Source organism: Struthio camelus, chromosome 5 (assembly GCF_040807025.1).
Source record: "Struthio camelus isolate bStrCam1 chromosome 5, bStrCam1.hap1, whole genome shotgun sequence".
Classification (NCBI taxonomy): domain Eukaryota; kingdom Metazoa; phylum Chordata; class Aves; order Struthioniformes; family Struthionidae; genus Struthio; species Struthio camelus.
The window spans coordinates 84,222,236-84,238,671 of record NC_090946.1 but is presented as its reverse complement, the minus strand read 5'-3'; the positions used below and the strand labels follow the sequence as shown (position 1 = coordinate 84,238,671).

Sequence of the window (16,436 nt, the reverse complement as noted above, 5' to 3'; positions counted from 1 at the left end):
CTCCCCCCCCCAGTGGATCCCCCTGCCCCTGCCTGGGGGGGGTCCCTCTGCTCCCCCAAAGGAGTCCTGCTGCCCCCGCCTGGGGGGATCCCGTCGTCCCCCCCCAGTGGATCCCCCTGCCCCTGCCTGGGGGGGTCCCTCTGCTCCCCCAAAAGAGTCCTGTTGTCCCTGTCTGGGGGGGGTCCCGTCTCCCCCCCCCAGTGGATCCCCCTGCCCCTGCCTGGGGGGTCCCGCTGCCCCCCCCAGGCTGCCGCTCCAGGCACCTGGGGTCCCCGCGGGCAGCGCCGCCGGGGAGGTGCTGACAGCGCGGACACATCCCCCGGCACAAGTTCCGGGGAAGTTCTGGTGACTTTAAATAACGTACAAGTTGGCAGCAGCATCTGGCACAAGTCAGCGGCCTTGCGAGTGTTTTTGCCCACATGAGAGCTGCTTGCTGGGGATACTCGCTGATGAAATTAAAAATGGCTTTGGGATTTCAGCAACAGCCTATTTAAAGGAAATAGCAGATACTTTACTAATTAGCAGTATAACGTATTTAATTCCTACACAGCACAGCTGATGGCTTCATTTGTCACTTGTCTTCTTCCCATGTTTTTCGTGACTGTCACAATGCAAATAAACCAATTACATTCTCACAAAATTGCCTTCAAAAAGCCAGACTATACAACATATAAATCAGAACATAGAGGATAGTTGACTGCTCCCTTAGCTTCTGTAGAGGACCTCTTGTTTTAGTCTGGAGAAGGCAGCTAAAACAGGATCAGAGTCTGTAAAATGGTTGCATTCTCTCCTGGATGAAAAAGGCTGTACGTTACTGTGGGTGTTTGCCATATGTTAAGAAGGAAAATATCTCATGAAGTTAAACGAGCATTACTTTTACATTTAGAGGCGATAGCCCAGTTCCAGTTTTTTCTTACTCTAAAACTGAGGGATGGAAACATGACATTTAAAATGCAGAATATCCAGAATATCCACCAAAAATAGAAGCTATGCAAAATGCAAAATAACATAACGCAAATGAAATAAAATACTATACCAGTGAGGAACAGCAACTGCATAACCCACAGGCCAGATGCAGCCTGCAGAACAGCTCTGTCTGGGCCACAGGTTTCCAGGCTGGCTTGAACGCGGTCTTGTGAATGCACCGGTGCACGGGGCTTTGGGGAACCAGCTGAAGTGCCTCTGTGAAATGTTCCCCAACACTCCTGGATCTGCAGAGACCTTGGGACTTTATGCACTTTGGACATAGACTGGCCATGGGGTTACAGAGTTTTTCTTTTGTTCTGTCTCACCTGTGTGCTAATACCCTTGAGACTGAGGAAAGCACGCATCAGATGAACGGCGTGGCATTCTGCCCGGCTTTTCGCTGTAAGTAATGTCTGCCTATAATGCAGTTTTTACCTACAGTGTTTCTGAAAACGAATTACCACTCAGCGTTTCCAAGTAAAAATCAACGCTTAAACATTCTTTCCCTCTTCTCTAGAGATGGTTTCCTCTATACAGAGAAATCAGTTTATAGCGATTTTATTTTTTAAGTTTACTTTTCCTTAGGTACAGTACAACAGAGGTGATTTAATGGATTGCGTAGCTTTTCACTCGCTAAGTCTGAATGGCTTTGGCCATGTGGCTTAGGTGCAGCCTGCAGGAGGAGCCCAGCACCCTTCTCTGAACAAGCAGGGAAACGTGCCGGGCCCCGCGGCGCAGAGGCCGAAGGAAGGGCAGGCGTTTTGCAGCCTGTTAGTGTTGGTTAGGCAACTCACGGTTAAGTCTTTTCTGGGTTGTTTTCTTTGTGGACTATATTTCACCTTTACTTAAAGGTGCATTTTAATTTAAAGTAGTGCTAACTGCAGAAGTCGGTGGAGTTAGGGCAGTGGGAATCAGCTGTTTTCTGACTTTACATAACTCTCAGCTCTAACCGGGCCAGCAGAAGCCAGGTTATGCCACTTCACAGATGGCTCACTGCCCTTTTCTCTCAATACTGTTGAAACTACTGCCTCCATCTTCCACTGAACAACTTTTGCTCCCTCTTATTTCTACTTCCACTTTAGCTGCAGTTCATCAACTTGTATGAAAAATTATGAACTGCCTTCTGAACATGGGAGTCGGAGGAGATTTGAGCAGCAGTCTCTCAGGAATTGCAATAATCAAAGGTGTACGTATTCTCCCCACTCGCTAAACCCAATGCACATTGCTTAAAATCCAGTAATCCATGTGAGCTGAAAAAAGTGACTTCTCCAGGATTTTTTTCTTCTCTCTATCTTAAACACATTAGGATGGCCATACCAGGTCTGTCTTCGCTAGTTCAGACCTGTTGTCATGTGGATTTCCGTTGCCCGAGCTAGTCTGTTCTAGTCAGATTCCTGCATTGTAATGGCCCTATATGCTCCATCTTTTTTTCCTTAAAACTTGCAGTTTTCAAAAAGACTAGAAACTCCACATACTGCTGTGGGAAAGGCATATGGGATATTTGGGACAGATAGATGGTAATTTTTCCAAATCCTTTGTTTGCTTCATTGCCTGTGTCCATCTTTTGATTTTGTATACTTTTCCTTTCTGCCCTCATTTGATTATGGTCTACCTGGGCTTCAAACCTTTGTGAATGCTGCTGTCTCATTTTGTCACGGCTGTGTCCACAGCCATGTGCATGGAGTACCATAGAAATGGTATGGATGGACAGAAAGAGAAGTCTTGTATGGAAAGGAAATGCCCATTTCACAAACGCAGGCAGCAGCATCTGTAGGCAGAAGAACAGAGACATTGTGCAGGATGATCTTAGATTGACATGATAGTGCTGTTCTGCTTCATCGCACACCTAACTGCAAACTCCTGCTTTTTAGGCCTAATGACTAGAAGCAAGAATTCTTCAGTTGGAAACAGCAGAGATAAAAGGTGCTGAGCTGATTGCAGAGTCACTTTGAGAAATTAGGAGATGCACCTCCAAAAGTGGCAGAACTGGCTGCTCCTGCGTGGCATCTCAGGGAATAGTGCCGGGGGGGGTGAGAGCTGTGATCCTAGCTGTTTCATGGAGACTTTCTTTGGGATACAGCATGTATCACGGTGAAGGACAGGTTACAAGGAGGTGGCCGTTGGTCTCCGCGGCCGTCCTGGCTGCGCTCGGGGCCCGCTCTGCCACGTGGCGATGAGTCGCCCCGGGCGAGGAGCCCCCGGAGCAGCGTTTCCCACCGCGGAGACGCTGCCCATGCCATGGTTGGCAGAGTAGGGGTAAATGCTGTTGGTGGTGTTCCTCTCTGACAACTCGTGCGCCTGCAGCCACAAGCACGTTTGAAAGCTGCCGCAGCGCCCTGTCGTGGGGTCGGTGCTGCAGGGACCGGGCTGCTGCTGATAGGAGTAAGAGGCCTCAACTGGGGGGGCCGGGATGTGCACATTTCTCTCAGTGAGAAGTTAAATTTCTGCCCTTTCATGCTGTATTTTATCTTCATTTCTGATCACCATAAAAAAAAGGAAATTTTGCATTTTGTCTTAAAAAAAAGAAATCAACAAGCTTTCAGTTTTTACTAAAAAAAAAAAGAAAAAATCATTTCATTGTGGAGGAAGTATTTGTTCATCTTCTATAATATAAGATTTTGTGCTAGGATTAAAAGATTTTTATATATCTTTCTTCTCTGTCCACTGTTTAATTGGCTTTTTCAGGGTCACAAGCCATTTTGTGTATGGAAAGACGGAAGTACTGCCTGTTCTCCAAACCTAGAGTCTCTCCTGCCATTCCAGGAAGTCTCAGGCAAGCTGTGTATTTTGGAAACAACAGCAGATTTCCAGGAATATTCTAGTAAGTAAAGACTTTCTTACCAAAACAGAGCGTGATGGCACAGCAGCAGCCTTCGTGGCAGGCTTGGCGCTGCCGGGGGCGGCCGCGGGCGGTGGTCCTGGTGGCGGTGGTCCTGGTGGCGGTGGTCCTGGTGGGGAGCGGAGCTGCCGACGGGGACGGGGCAGCAGGACCCCTGACGGGGAGCAGAGTGCAGCTCAGATTTGGGAAATCTGCTTCTGAGAACTGACCTTTTTAGCAATCCTTAGCAGAAACAGCTGACCAGCGGGATGAAAAGAGCTTGAGGCTTTGCACGGAGGTGGCTGCAGCTGCCCTGTCCGGCTGGAGCGGGGGGATGGAGGAGCTGAACATTTCGGGAAGCATTTGCCATGGGTTTGCTGGGTGCAGGTCCTCTGCAGGCAAATTGCACCGGGATTTTCCGCAACAGGAGATACCCTGGTCCAAACCTGCTCCCCAAGGGGGTCCCAGTGGGCCCTGGGTGATTCCCCTGTATTCAGCTATAAGCAGGGCCTGTGCTTACAGCCTGTGCACTTTTTCGCCTACGCTTTTTTGCCTGTATATGCAACTACATCTTCTAACCAGAAGGAAGGAAGGAACTCAGGCTTCTGCCGTGTAAAGTACAATGTTGAATATGTTTGGGAATTGCAAAATAGCTCAGTTTAATGACAGCCTTTTTCCTTAAAGATAGATGTTGCTATTAATCAGGTGTTCGCTTGCTTTGCTTGAATAACCCACAGCTCATTCCATGAACAAAAGAGCTGCCACTGGAATAGCCCGGCTTTTCAGTTTCAAACCATCTGCAGATTACAGAATAAATGAAATACTCAGCATATACAAATACTGTACAGAATGATATGATACAGACCATTTCACTTTCTTTCATCCTTTCCCAACTTACTGGCTTTTAAGTAACGGATAGGCCTACATCAAAAGCTTCACTCGAATAAGAATAAACAAATACTTAAAGCACCCGTTATGCCTGGCATTCCTAGCCCTCTGTAAAGGATACAGAACTATTTTCTGAAGAACAGAAAGCAAGATTCTTAACCCCTCCATGAGACCGGAGCATGAAACCATGGCAGGGTAACGTGTTTGAACATGCTGCATACACGGGGTACTGGCTAAGAGTGCGGAGCAGCTGTATTTTTTATGACAAAAGTCAAGGCAGTCTTTGCTGATAGGACCCTAAAACACTGCAACCTGCATCTCCCAATGGTTTTCAACCCTTTCATCTCCATTTTTCCCCTTTACTAGTAAATCACCTTCAATATTATCAGCCAATCTTTTTTTTAATGTCAGGTTTTGTGCTTCATCTTCCACGGCTCTGCCTCCTCCTTGCTCTCCTCTTACTTCTCTAACTACCTCCTAAACAGGTCTGCTGGAGGATGCTCTTCCTCTCCTCATCAGCTTTTTAGGGTGACAGCGTCCTCAGTTCTCCCCTTTGCCCTCTACCCTTCAGCTCTGGAAAACCTCATTTGCAAGCAAATTCCTCTCTCTATGCTGATAGCTCACAGATTGCACCCCTGCTCCAAATCTGCCTCTGGTTGAACAGCTCTGTCCTCATCTTGCTCACACCCAAAAGCTGCCGGTTCTTTTCCCATTACCTCTCTAACAGACAATGTTTTCTGGCTGTTCGCACAACTAAATTCCTAGTTGGAGCTTTCTTTATCTCTCACTCATGTTTGCAACATCCTTTTCTCTTGCTGTGACACATGCAGTCCTGTCCCAGTAGTCTGGTCAGAAAGCTGTTGCAAAGATCTCTGTGTTACTCTATGTCACCTCTCTTTCAATTGCTGCACTGGAACCCATTTCTCTGCCATATGAAGCGTAAGCTGCTTGTCTTCACGTACTGGGCTCTTGGCACCAAGTCCCCTCTCTGTCTGTCACTCCCTCGCTAGTGAGATGAGCTCCCATCTCAAATGGCTCATGATAGCACTCTTCAGCACCACATTGCCAACTTTTCAAGCACTCTCGTTTGTGATTCTCGTGTGCCATCCCTTACGTTTGGGATGTGCATTCAGTGAATGTCTGAGAAACCGCTTCATTATCTGCCTCTGCATCTGCTTCAACGTCTTTGTCTGCCTTGCAGAATGACAGTTGGCCGGCTGCTGCATTGCATTGCCGTGTCCTGTTGTTCCCTTGAGTCCCCAAGTACCTGGGCACGTCACTTACAGTTAGACTGCACCACTTCATCACCCCGGCTCTCCACATCAGGCACCATATGTTTATTTAGAACCGTACAGGAGCTGTTTGTATTTGTACGGGAGCTAGCGCAGGGCAGGCACCGTGGTCAGCAGCGCTGCAGCATCAATGCAAGATGGGCCCTGACGCCACGGGACAACCACACCCTAGGAGAACGGGCATGCAACCAGAAGAAACCATTGGACTTGTCCCAGCCAATCCTCTGTGACACCTAGGGAACACACGCTGTGCAACATCTTTGAGATACAGAGGAAGATCCATGCTAACACTGGCCAGGTCGCTCACCCCTGGTGCCAAAGGAGGACTCTTGCAGGAGCTCATTCCTTACATATATTTTGGCTAGTTATGTCCAGTCATTCACTGACTATGCTTGTAACCCTTCTCCTCGCTCATTCTTGTTGGAGCCAGTCATTCTCAGACATGAACTTTTAGCCTTATATACCAAGTTCCAGGTGTTGATAAGGCCTGTACAACAACACTCATGTTCTCTTATGGCATCTTTATAAGCCATCCATTAGGTACACTGATTCAAGTCATGATCACTCAATCCATATTTACTTTTCATGATCCGGTTTTCTACGACACCTTCGTCATTTTCCTAAATGAGCTCTAAAATAAGGTTGCCACTTTTTTTTTGGATCAATGATTATGCCATGTATCCTATAACTGGCCATTTGTACCATTTGTTTCCCCTCCATCTCAGAAGTTTCCCATTCTGATACAGTTTCCAATTGCTTCTGCTGTTAGAAAGGTCTCTCTCTTCATATACACACCTTCCCTGCTCTATGACAAAGTCCCACCGCTACCCACCTCTTTGAAACTGTTTCTCTAGATGTTTTTGGTTCAAATTCGTTGTGTTTTAAACATGCCAGCACTCTGTGCAGATGGATCTGTACAGCCCATAATCTTGCTGATGTTTAGTGCTGCCCCACCAACATCAAGCATACCAGGCTGTTTCTGGAGGAACCCAAGCCTTTCCATGTTTTCCAGTGTTCCTATTACAAAAGTTTGAATGGGAAAGACCCCAGCAGGGTGTGACCTTATGCCTGGTCTAAGCCCCCCTCCTAGCTGGCACAGGACAGTTCCCCGAAGCTTGTCCTTGTTGAAGTAGTTGAGCTGATATTTCCACAGCCACCAACCCCTGCCCTGGTACTGTCCCACAGTGAGCCTGACGACTGGTATTGAAGGGCAAATGAGTCAGCAAAGCCCTTTCTAGGAACTCCCCTCCTTAATTCTTAACACAGCTGCATTGCAGTTTTGATTATGTTTCAGCGTCTATGAAATTGCAGTGAAACACTATTAAGCTATCTGAAATTGAGTTGCTTTTGTATGCAGAGGGCAGATTGGAATGGTTATTTTATCTTTCTCCTGCTTAGGTGATTGTTTGAATGAAAGCTTTACCTGAATCCTCCAAACCTTGCAGCGTGACATCATTGGGGAACGCTTTTGTGGCACTGTTATCCTACACAGCGCATATATCACATATTAATTACGCAGCAATTCCAATAGACTCCTGCTTTGCAACGTGCTGCTGTCTTTTTTTTTTTGATACCACTAATGATTCTTTTTCTAAATGATACAGATGGCTGACAGTGATTTGGAGTGGCTTGTCCCCAGCACCTCCTACTCACACCACCTTTCGTTAATGTTAGTAGGTCAGACTGTGTCCTAGACATTATAACTTTTCCATTGTGTTTCCTCTCCCCGAAGTACCCCTTCTCGTATCTGATGCCAGAATTTCAGGCCCCTGCAGGCGGGTGCCCCAGCTCTGGGCAGAAGCGCACAACCATTTCCATGTTCCTTGCTCCCTGCTTGTTAGGCAACAGTCCTTTTCCCTGACCACATCATCTACTCAACTGCTGTTCTCCAGGATTTATCATTTATTTCTGGGCATTCTCCATCCTTTTACATTTTGATGTTCCAGTTCCCATTGCTAAATTCTTGCTTGCCTGATTTCCTCTTCCTTCATGTAGAAGTGGACTGTCTGCCTGCCCTTTCCCTTTCTTCCCTTAATGTTCATTTCATTTCTGTTTACCTTCAAGCCCAGGAGGACAGCCCTGAAGGGTAGGTCTTTCTGTGACTAAGTCCATTATCCTCCCCAAACTTGCCCTCTAGCACCACTCTTGAGCCATTTACTTCCCTCCGTTATCCTGTCACATCTTCCCATTCCTTCCTTAGGAGGGTCCTAATCACCCAAGTTTTCGCATCACGTCTGTCACTGCCTACTAGTGTCAGCCCTTTGCGTTTTATTCTTTAAAGTTAGTCGTCTTCTTTTTTGGTTACGGCTCCTAATGGGTCACTCATTCAGCTGTGATTTATGGAGTCTCTATAAAAGGTTATGGAAAAGGCACATAACTCCCTGAGCAATTCCATTCATCAGGGCAGAGTCAGAGTAATCACCTATTTATCTCCTGTTCAATAGACCTGCTACAGTGCTCATTATGAGTTCATTTAGACTGAAGTACAGTGTCCCATTATGTGCTAATGGTGATGAGCAACATGACTAAACAAACACTGTTTTAAAATTGCAAACTGTAGATGTGCAGCAAACTGCATTACTACGCTACTTAGGGATTCTTACTCGTGGGGGTCTGTTTTTTTGTTTATGTGTTGAAACTTCATCCCCAAAGTCTTGTCTTGCCATAGCAGTGCTGCTCGTTGCTCTGTAAGCAAACACCCCTTGTCACATTGCTGCCGGTCCTCGCATGTGCACGGCTGCCTTCGCGGGTGGCACCGGAGGAGGGTGCCATGTCCCGGACGCGGGGACGTAGCTGTCAGGCTCTGACCGGCCTGCTCCCTCGCAGCTGGAGGCCCGGGGCAGTGACGTGTGCTTGGGGGGCTCTGCACAGGGGGTCCGGCAGGGATCGTGGGGCTGCATCGTGGATGTGGAGGCAGTGATCTCCAGCCAAGGGCTGCAACACCCAGTGTCTGTGTGTGTGTGTATGTGTGTGTGTGCGTGTGTTGCTGCTTGGTCCCAGGGAGGCCTGTGCAAGCTCTTCTGGCTGCTGGACAGGAGGTGATGAAACTTTTATCCACACTGCTTTTATCCTCACAGGGCATTATTCTTCGCTTATGGTTAATGCATATCCTTTTTAATTAGCTGTTGTTACTGCTAATTAAAGAGTACTGCCAGCAGATAATCATGCTCTTTGCTGGCTGGGCTGGGATCTCCTTCCTTCTCGGTCTGACTGTGTTGGCCCCAGGGGGCTGCTCTGGCTCGTAGCACGTGGCTCTGCAGAGCTGCCCACCAGGCTGGCTTGCAGGGGCAGCTCAGCTGGCAGGACTCTCAGTCCTTCGAGACCGCGCAGATAGCTCAGGTGACGTCGCCTCTCTCCCGTGCAGTCCCTGTGGTTGGCAGCAGCACCTGGATAGCCGCAGAGCTGCCAGCATGGTAGTGCCAGAGCTTCTGGGAGCGGAGGTGACCCTCCTTCGGGTGTCCTGGCCAAATCACTCTATTGGGGTCTGAGGCCACCGTTCCTGGTGTGGTTCCTTCCAGGTGACACTGAGCGCCACCACCAAAGCCCCTGCGCTCCCTGACTGCCTGGGCAGCCTCCGGCCCTCCGGCCCAAGGGGCTTTTTGGCTCCCCTCAAACGCTGGGCCAGGCCTGCACATAGGTCCTGTGCTGTCACTGCTCAAAGGAGCTCACGTCCAGGCCCTAGACTTCAGTGAGGACATTAATCCCGTTACGGCATGCGCTGGGTGGCTGCCAGGCCCCCCGGGACAGGATTTCCCTGAAATCCCTGCCGTCTTGCCGGTGCCCCAGGGCTTCCCGCGACCTGTGTCGGATGGCACCAAGCCCACCTTCCTCGGGGGTGCCTGCCTTTGCCTTGTCTGGGGTGTTTGCATTTGCACCAAACTACCTTCCCTAGGGTGGGACGAGACCTGCTTCCTGCGTGTCCCCAAATGCCCGAACTCGGCGGTGTGACACCCCGGGGTGCTGCAAGCATCACTTCATCTGCTCTGGAAGGAATGAACCCGAAATTTAAGTCTGTTCCTTATGTCCTGAGAAACTTCCTCCCCACTCCCCCACCAACATGCCTCACTCTGACTCTTTTCTTCCCTTTAAGGCTATGCAAATGTTTTGTAGCTGTTATCAGGCCTTCCTTAAGTGCTGCTGGGGGGAAACAGAGATGTAAATAGGGACTCGATTGCTGTAGCAGTGACAGACAGTAAGTGCTGGTCCTGGGACTTTCCAGGATGGTGAGGGAAAAAAACAGGAAAAAAAAGGTTTTAATTCAGCTCCAAAGACACAGAAGTGTGAGTATAGCCCGAGAGAGCACTGCCAGTGCCAGCACTGATCTAATCTGGAAGTAAAGCTGGTCCATAAAGGACGAAACCAAACAGGCGGTAACTGGGGAAGCTAAACCAGGGGCGACCGAGTTACGCTGCGACTTCACAGGTGCAGAGCAGACACCCCGCTCTGCCTTGCGTGTCCGTCTCCCTTCCAGCCTCCCAAGGGGCCGTGGCCGCGTCCGTCTTTCACCCCAGGGCCCCGTCCCGTCTCTGCGTGGGAGACCGTCGGGGCGCAGCCGCGTCCCTTGTCACACCGGGGGGCTGCCCCGATCCCCCCGCCCTGCCGCCGGGGCCAGGCGCCCCGCGCCCGCCGCGGCTGCCGAGCCTCCGCGGTGCAAACCCCGACCCCGCACGGTCCGAGCACCCGCCGACCCCGCACGGTCCGACCGCCCGCCGACCCCGCACGGTCCGTACACCCGCCGACCCCACACGGTCCGTACACCCGCCGACCCCGCACGGTCCGAGCACCCGCCGACCCCACACGGTCTGAGCGCCCGCCAACCCCGCACGGTCCGAGCGCCCGCCGACCCCGCACGGTCCGTACACCCGCCGACCCCGCACGGTCCGTACACCCGCTGACCCCGCACGGTCCGAGCACCCGCCGACCCCGTACGGTCCGAGCACCCGCCGACCCCACACGGTCCGAGCGCCCGCCGACCCCGCACGGTCCGAGCGCCCGCCGACCCCGCACGGTCCGTACACCCGCTGACCCCGCACGGTCCGTACACCCGCCGACCCCGCACGGTCCGTACACCCGCTGACCCCGCACGGTCCGTACACCCGCCGACCCCGCACGGTCTGTACACCCGCCGACCCCGCACGGTCCGGCCGGCCCCTCGCTGCAGCCTGGCCGATCGATCACACCGTGGTCCCCGGCGGCGCTCCCCCCACGGTTACCGCACTGCGCCGTACCACCGTAGCTCTAGCACTGCCCGGATAATGGGGTTTTTGCAGTCTGTTTGGGAGGTATGGATTTGCAGTGATGTTAAATCATTTCCTATGTGACTTAGAGCAACCTCCACAATCCTGTGATGTTTTACAACACCAAGGGGAGGAAGCCTGATATTAAATAAAATGAAACAAGTATTGCACTCCTATTTTCCTGATAATTAGGAGCAACTGGAATTAACCTGGTGAGACCAAGGAAGATAATGTCACACATGCAGCAGAGATGAGCTTGCATCGGTGCAATATCGCCTGCCCCTGCTCGGAGACCCTGCCAGGCTCTCGCAGAGCAGTACCTCGGGGGCAGGAGGGAATTCCTCTCTTGCTCACATCAGAGATGTGTTTTCATCTTATGCAGTTCTTCAGCGGTTCATACAGAAACACCGGACTAACGAGACAGCTTGGAAAGCTATCTATTCCCTTCGCTGGCTGCTGCTAAGAACATCAGACAAACAGTTTGTCTAAGTGGAGGAAAAGGCAGTTTTCAAAATGCTTTTGCCATGCACGGCTGTTCAGAATAGCGCAGAAAGAGATGGTACAATAAACACAGCTTTTGCAGACTGGCATAAGCTTTGCAGCAGACTGTGCCAAATGTCTTATTACATCAAATTCATCTCTGGCCTTTTAGAGATACTTTCATTTTGCAGGTGCGGAGAGACAGTTCCAAAACAGAACGAGACTCCTAATCATGAAGTAATGATTGCTCTTGGCACAGCACCTGATGGGCAAAGGTGAACCTTGGCACGAGCTACCGTGCTGCCAGCTCCCGCCAGTGTCCCGGCCGCCTGCCCAGCCCGGCGCAACGCGGGGCGCGCGCCAGCGGCCGGGTCAGCCTCGCCTGGGGAGGCGCCCCGCTGCGGTGCTGCACGCAGCCGGTGCTGCCAGCACGTACCCATCACAACGTTATGCATTTATTTCCATGCAGAACCAGCTCTTGTGCCTTGTCATCTAGATGATGCTTTTTACATCGCTCCTGGAGACTGTCTGCAGCCTGGTGCAGAGCAACCTGCTCAGCGGTCTCGCCTCGCGCCAGCCCTCCGTGCCGGTTGGTGTCTTCAGACGGGGGAGACGAACGGACGGGCTGCATCCTCCGAGTGCTGCCGGGGGCCTCTTCCAGGGGCAGCGAGCTCCCGCGGCCCCTCGCGGTGCCCCCCGGGGCGGAGGGGAGTCCGGGTGGGAGCTCTGGCCTCGCCGTGGGCAGTGCCAGCCGCCCGGGGGGCTCGTGCGGCGGGACGCTGCCATCGCCTGCTGCGGGGTCCCGCTGGGCTGCCTTCTGAGCCGTGGGACCCCCTGCTGCCCCTGCCTTCCCACCGAGCCCTGGCACCTTCTCCACGGACCCCGACGGAGCAGGGTGCCCGGGAGGGAGCATCGCCTCCACCACAGGGCACGGGCTGCGGGCATGGGCACGCATGGCAGTGGGACAGCACGGAGACATCCCAGCATGATGCTGCCTGCCAGAGCCTGAGTTGTATCTGCCAATCTCAGTGTTTCTGGGGGAAGGTTTGGTAACAACAGAGTGAGACTTGGGCCATCCCTGCTGCTCCAGCAGCTCCATGCTGGCTGTGCCGGGCAGGGCGCTCTCGGGATGCTCCGGGCACCTGCACCATCCCTGCTGCTGCTCCAGCAGCTCCGTGCTGGCTGTGCCGGGCAGGGCTCTCTCGGGATGCTCCGGGCACCTGCACCATCCCTGCTGTTGCTCCAGCAGCTCCGTGCTGGCTGTGCCGGGCAGGGCGCTCTCGGGATGCTCCGGGCACCTGCACCATCCCTGCTGCTGCTCCAGCAGCTCCGTGCTGGCTGTGCCGGGCAGGGCGCTCTCGGGATGCTCCGGGCACCTGCACCATCCCTGCTGCTGCTCCAGCAGCTCCGTGCTGGCTGTGCCGGGCAGGGCTCTCTCGGGATGCTCCGGGCACCTGCACCATCCCTGCTGTTGCTCCAGCAGCTCCGTGCTGGCTGTGCCGGGCAGGGCGCTCTCGGGATGCTCCGGGCACCTGCACCATCCCTGCTGCTGCTCCAGCAGCTCCGTGCTGGCTGTGCCGGGCAGGGCTCTCTCGGGATGCTCCGGGCACCTGCACCATCCCTGCTGCTGCTCCAGCAGCTCCGTGCTGGCTGTGCCGGGCAGGGCTCTCTCGGGATGCTCCAGGCACCTGCACCATCCCTGCTGCTGCTCCAGCAGCTCCGTGCTGGCTGTGCTGGGCAGGGCTCTCTCGGGATGCTCCGGGCACCTGCACCATCCCTGCTGCTGCTCCAGCAGCTCCGTGCTGGCTGTGCCGGGCAGGGCTCTCTCGGGATGCTCCGGGCACCTGCACCATCCCTGCTGCTGCTCCAGCAGCTCCATGCTGGCTGTGCCGGGCAGGGCGCTCTCGGGATGCTCCGGGCACCTGCACCATCCCTGCTGTTGCTCCAGCAGCTCCATGCTGGCTGTGCCGGGCAGGGCTCTCTCGGGATGCTCCGGGCACCTGCACCATCCCTGCTGTTGCTCCAGCAGCTCCGTGCTGGCTGTGCCGGGCAGGGCTCTAGCGGGATGCTCCGGGCACCTGCACCATCCCTGCTGTTGCTCCAGCAGCTCCGTGCTGGCTGTGCCGGGCAGGGCACTCTCGGGATGCTCCGGGCACCTGCACCATCCCTGCTGCTGCTCCAGCAGCTCCGTGCTGGCTGTGCCGGGCAGGGCGCTCTCGGGATGCTCCGGGCACCTGCACCATCCCTGCTGTTGCTCCAGCAGCTCCATGCTGGCTGTGCCGGGCAGGGCTCTAGCGGGATGCTCCGGGCACCTGCACCATCCCTGCTGTTGCTCCAGCAGCTCCGTGCTGGCTGTGCCGGGCAGGGCGCTCTCGGGATGCTCCGGGCACCTGCACCATCCCTGCTGCTCCAGCAGCTCCGTGCTGGCTGTGCCGGGCAGGGCTCTCTCGGGATGCTCCGGGCACCTGCACCATCCCTGCTGCTGCTCCAGCAGCTCCGTGCTGGCTGTGGAGGGACACTCACCTGCTGTCACCGACTCCTCCAGCAGCACGTGCAGTGGCACCTTTTCACTACCTGAGCCAAGAGCCCTGGTTTGTCCTGGCTGCAGTCATTAGCAGGGGCACATTCAGGATGCTTCACAGAGTAATTTCCATTAACTCCTCCGTCCAGCAGAGCTTTAGACCCTGTCCCTTGCCCCTGCCATCTCAGACCACCCTGTGATTCAAGTGTCTTTCCTAACAAGCAGCAGTGCACATCTGAGCAAACCTGCAAAATCATCCTCCACGTGAGCAAACCGGCAGCTAGCGCGAGCAGCTGGGCACCCAGCAGTGATTTGAGGAAGGCTTCTGAACGCTCCAAAAGCTGTCCTTGTCCGTTATTAGAGAATGGGGCAAAACAGGCAAAACTTGGGAAATGGCACAAGAAGAGTGGGACATACATGACTGCTGAGCTTAAGTCAAGCAGGGGAAGACATATGCTATTGCACAGGGTACAATAAGATTTTAACATCTCTGTAGCGTTTTTTAGCACGCTCAGGAAACATCGGAGTGTTAGAACACAATAAACCTAAAACGTTATCCCGTTGTCAGTACACCGTGTTTCTAACGTCGCCGCTGCTGGGATGCACCTTCGGGACGTGTCTGCAGAAATGCAAAGACTGGCTGCGGCCCGCGCAGGCTTGGCCGGCGAAAGGGGCTCCGGGGCGGGGGGCCGGGACGGCGGCCCAGGCCCCGGGGCGGGCGGGAGCGCGGGCTGTGCCGGGCGGCGGGGGACGCGCGTGGCCAGGCCTGCTCGGGGGCGGCCCAGCTCGCCCCGGCCGCCGCGGAGAGCGTGCCCGGGGTCGCTCTGGTCTCCACGGCGGTAAGCCTTTCTTCCAAAACTTGGTGACTCCTAGGGGGACCTGATGGGGGCTCAGGACCCCTTGGAAACCTCGGAGCGGAGGCCTCGGCGGAGAGGAAGGGGGCGCGACCCCAGGCTGCTAGCCCTGGGCAAAGCCCCCGCAAGCCAAGGCGCAAGAAGGCGTCGGGAAGCGAGAGCAGAGGGACGGTGCAAGAGAAGGGGGGCCGGGCAAGGCGGCCGGCAGCGAGGCGCTCCTTGGACGGGGATGCCCTTCCCCCGGGAGAGGTGATGCAATCTCTTGGTGCGTGCATGGGAACTTGCAGAATTCTGATGTTTCAGAGCTTTATGTGCGTCTAAAACAGCAGAAATAACATAAGGCCGTGGGTCAGGTTTCAGCTGTTGTAAGCCAGCGCAGCGCGGTGCCTCCCCCGTCAGAGACCGGCGGGCGCAGCGCCTGCCTGGGCTCCCCTCCCGCAGCGCCGGCCGGAGGGGTCTCCCCACCGCCTCGCGGTACTTCACCAGCAAGCCAGGTGCCTCTTCTGAGTCATCTCGTTTCCGGAGTCGCAGCGCACAGCGCAGACTAACTCCTACTGCGCCGAGAGCCCTGGCTCCGTGTCCCTTCGTAGGGCGTCTTCTGGTTCCTTGACTCAAAACCCGCCTAAATAAGGGCCAGCGCTAAGAGTGCGTGGTATCATGAAATCCTTTGTCTGCTGGCAACAGCTGTCATACGTGGTATAATTAAAAGAAATGTGTTGCCTGGAGTATTAATTAATAGGCAAATAACCAGCACTGTACCTGTGCACCTGAGCTCCTTAATCACATCGCAGAAAGGCAAGTGCTGACCACTTTGCTAGAAAGCCAACTGCACGGATCAGCGCGTTAAAATGGTCCCCTGCTTACTGCAGTTTTGTTAAAGGAAGTTTGGTGAAGAAATCTCATTTTCACTGATGTCAGTCATCTGAAAAATCCCCTACTTGTACTGAGTGCAAATTAATTTTAAAACATTCATGTAGAGAGAGAAGGCAGGAAAGCAAAGAAGAATTTTCTGATTGTTTCAGGCCTGTTCCCGCCAACTCTGCGGCTCTGCTTCCCCATCCCCATCCCCGTCCCGTCCCCGTCCCCGTCCGCGTCCCCGGCCCCATCCCCGTCCCCATCCCCATCCCCATCCTGTCCCCATCTCCGTCCCTGTCCCATCCCCATCTCCGTCCTCGTCCCTGTCCCCGGCCCTGTCCCCGGCCCCATCCCTGTCCCCATTCCCATCCCCGTCCTCATCCCCATCCCCATCCCGTCCCTGTCCCCGTCCCCGGCCCGTCCCCGTCCCCGGTCCCAGCCCCATCCCCGTCCCCATCCCCATCCCCATCCCCATCCCTGTCCCCATCCCCGTCCCGTCCCCGTCCCCATCCCCGTCCCCATCCC

General features: G+C 54.1%; 1 long non-coding RNA gene across 1 annotated transcript in view; it reads left to right on the top strand.

Annotated features, from left to right (window-relative positions):
* The first annotated feature begins 1,067 nt into the window (after positions 1-1,067).
* The window catches only part of LOC104148926 (uncharacterized), a 41,691-nt gene continuing 26,322 nt past the window's right edge, over positions 1,068-16,436 (top strand). Inside the window, exons 1-2 of the long non-coding RNA XR_695225.2 lie at positions 1,068-1,368; positions 3,652-3,787. This is a non-coding gene — a long non-coding RNA (uncharacterized lncRNA). The remainder of the gene's footprint in view (positions 1,369-3,651; positions 3,788-16,436) is intronic.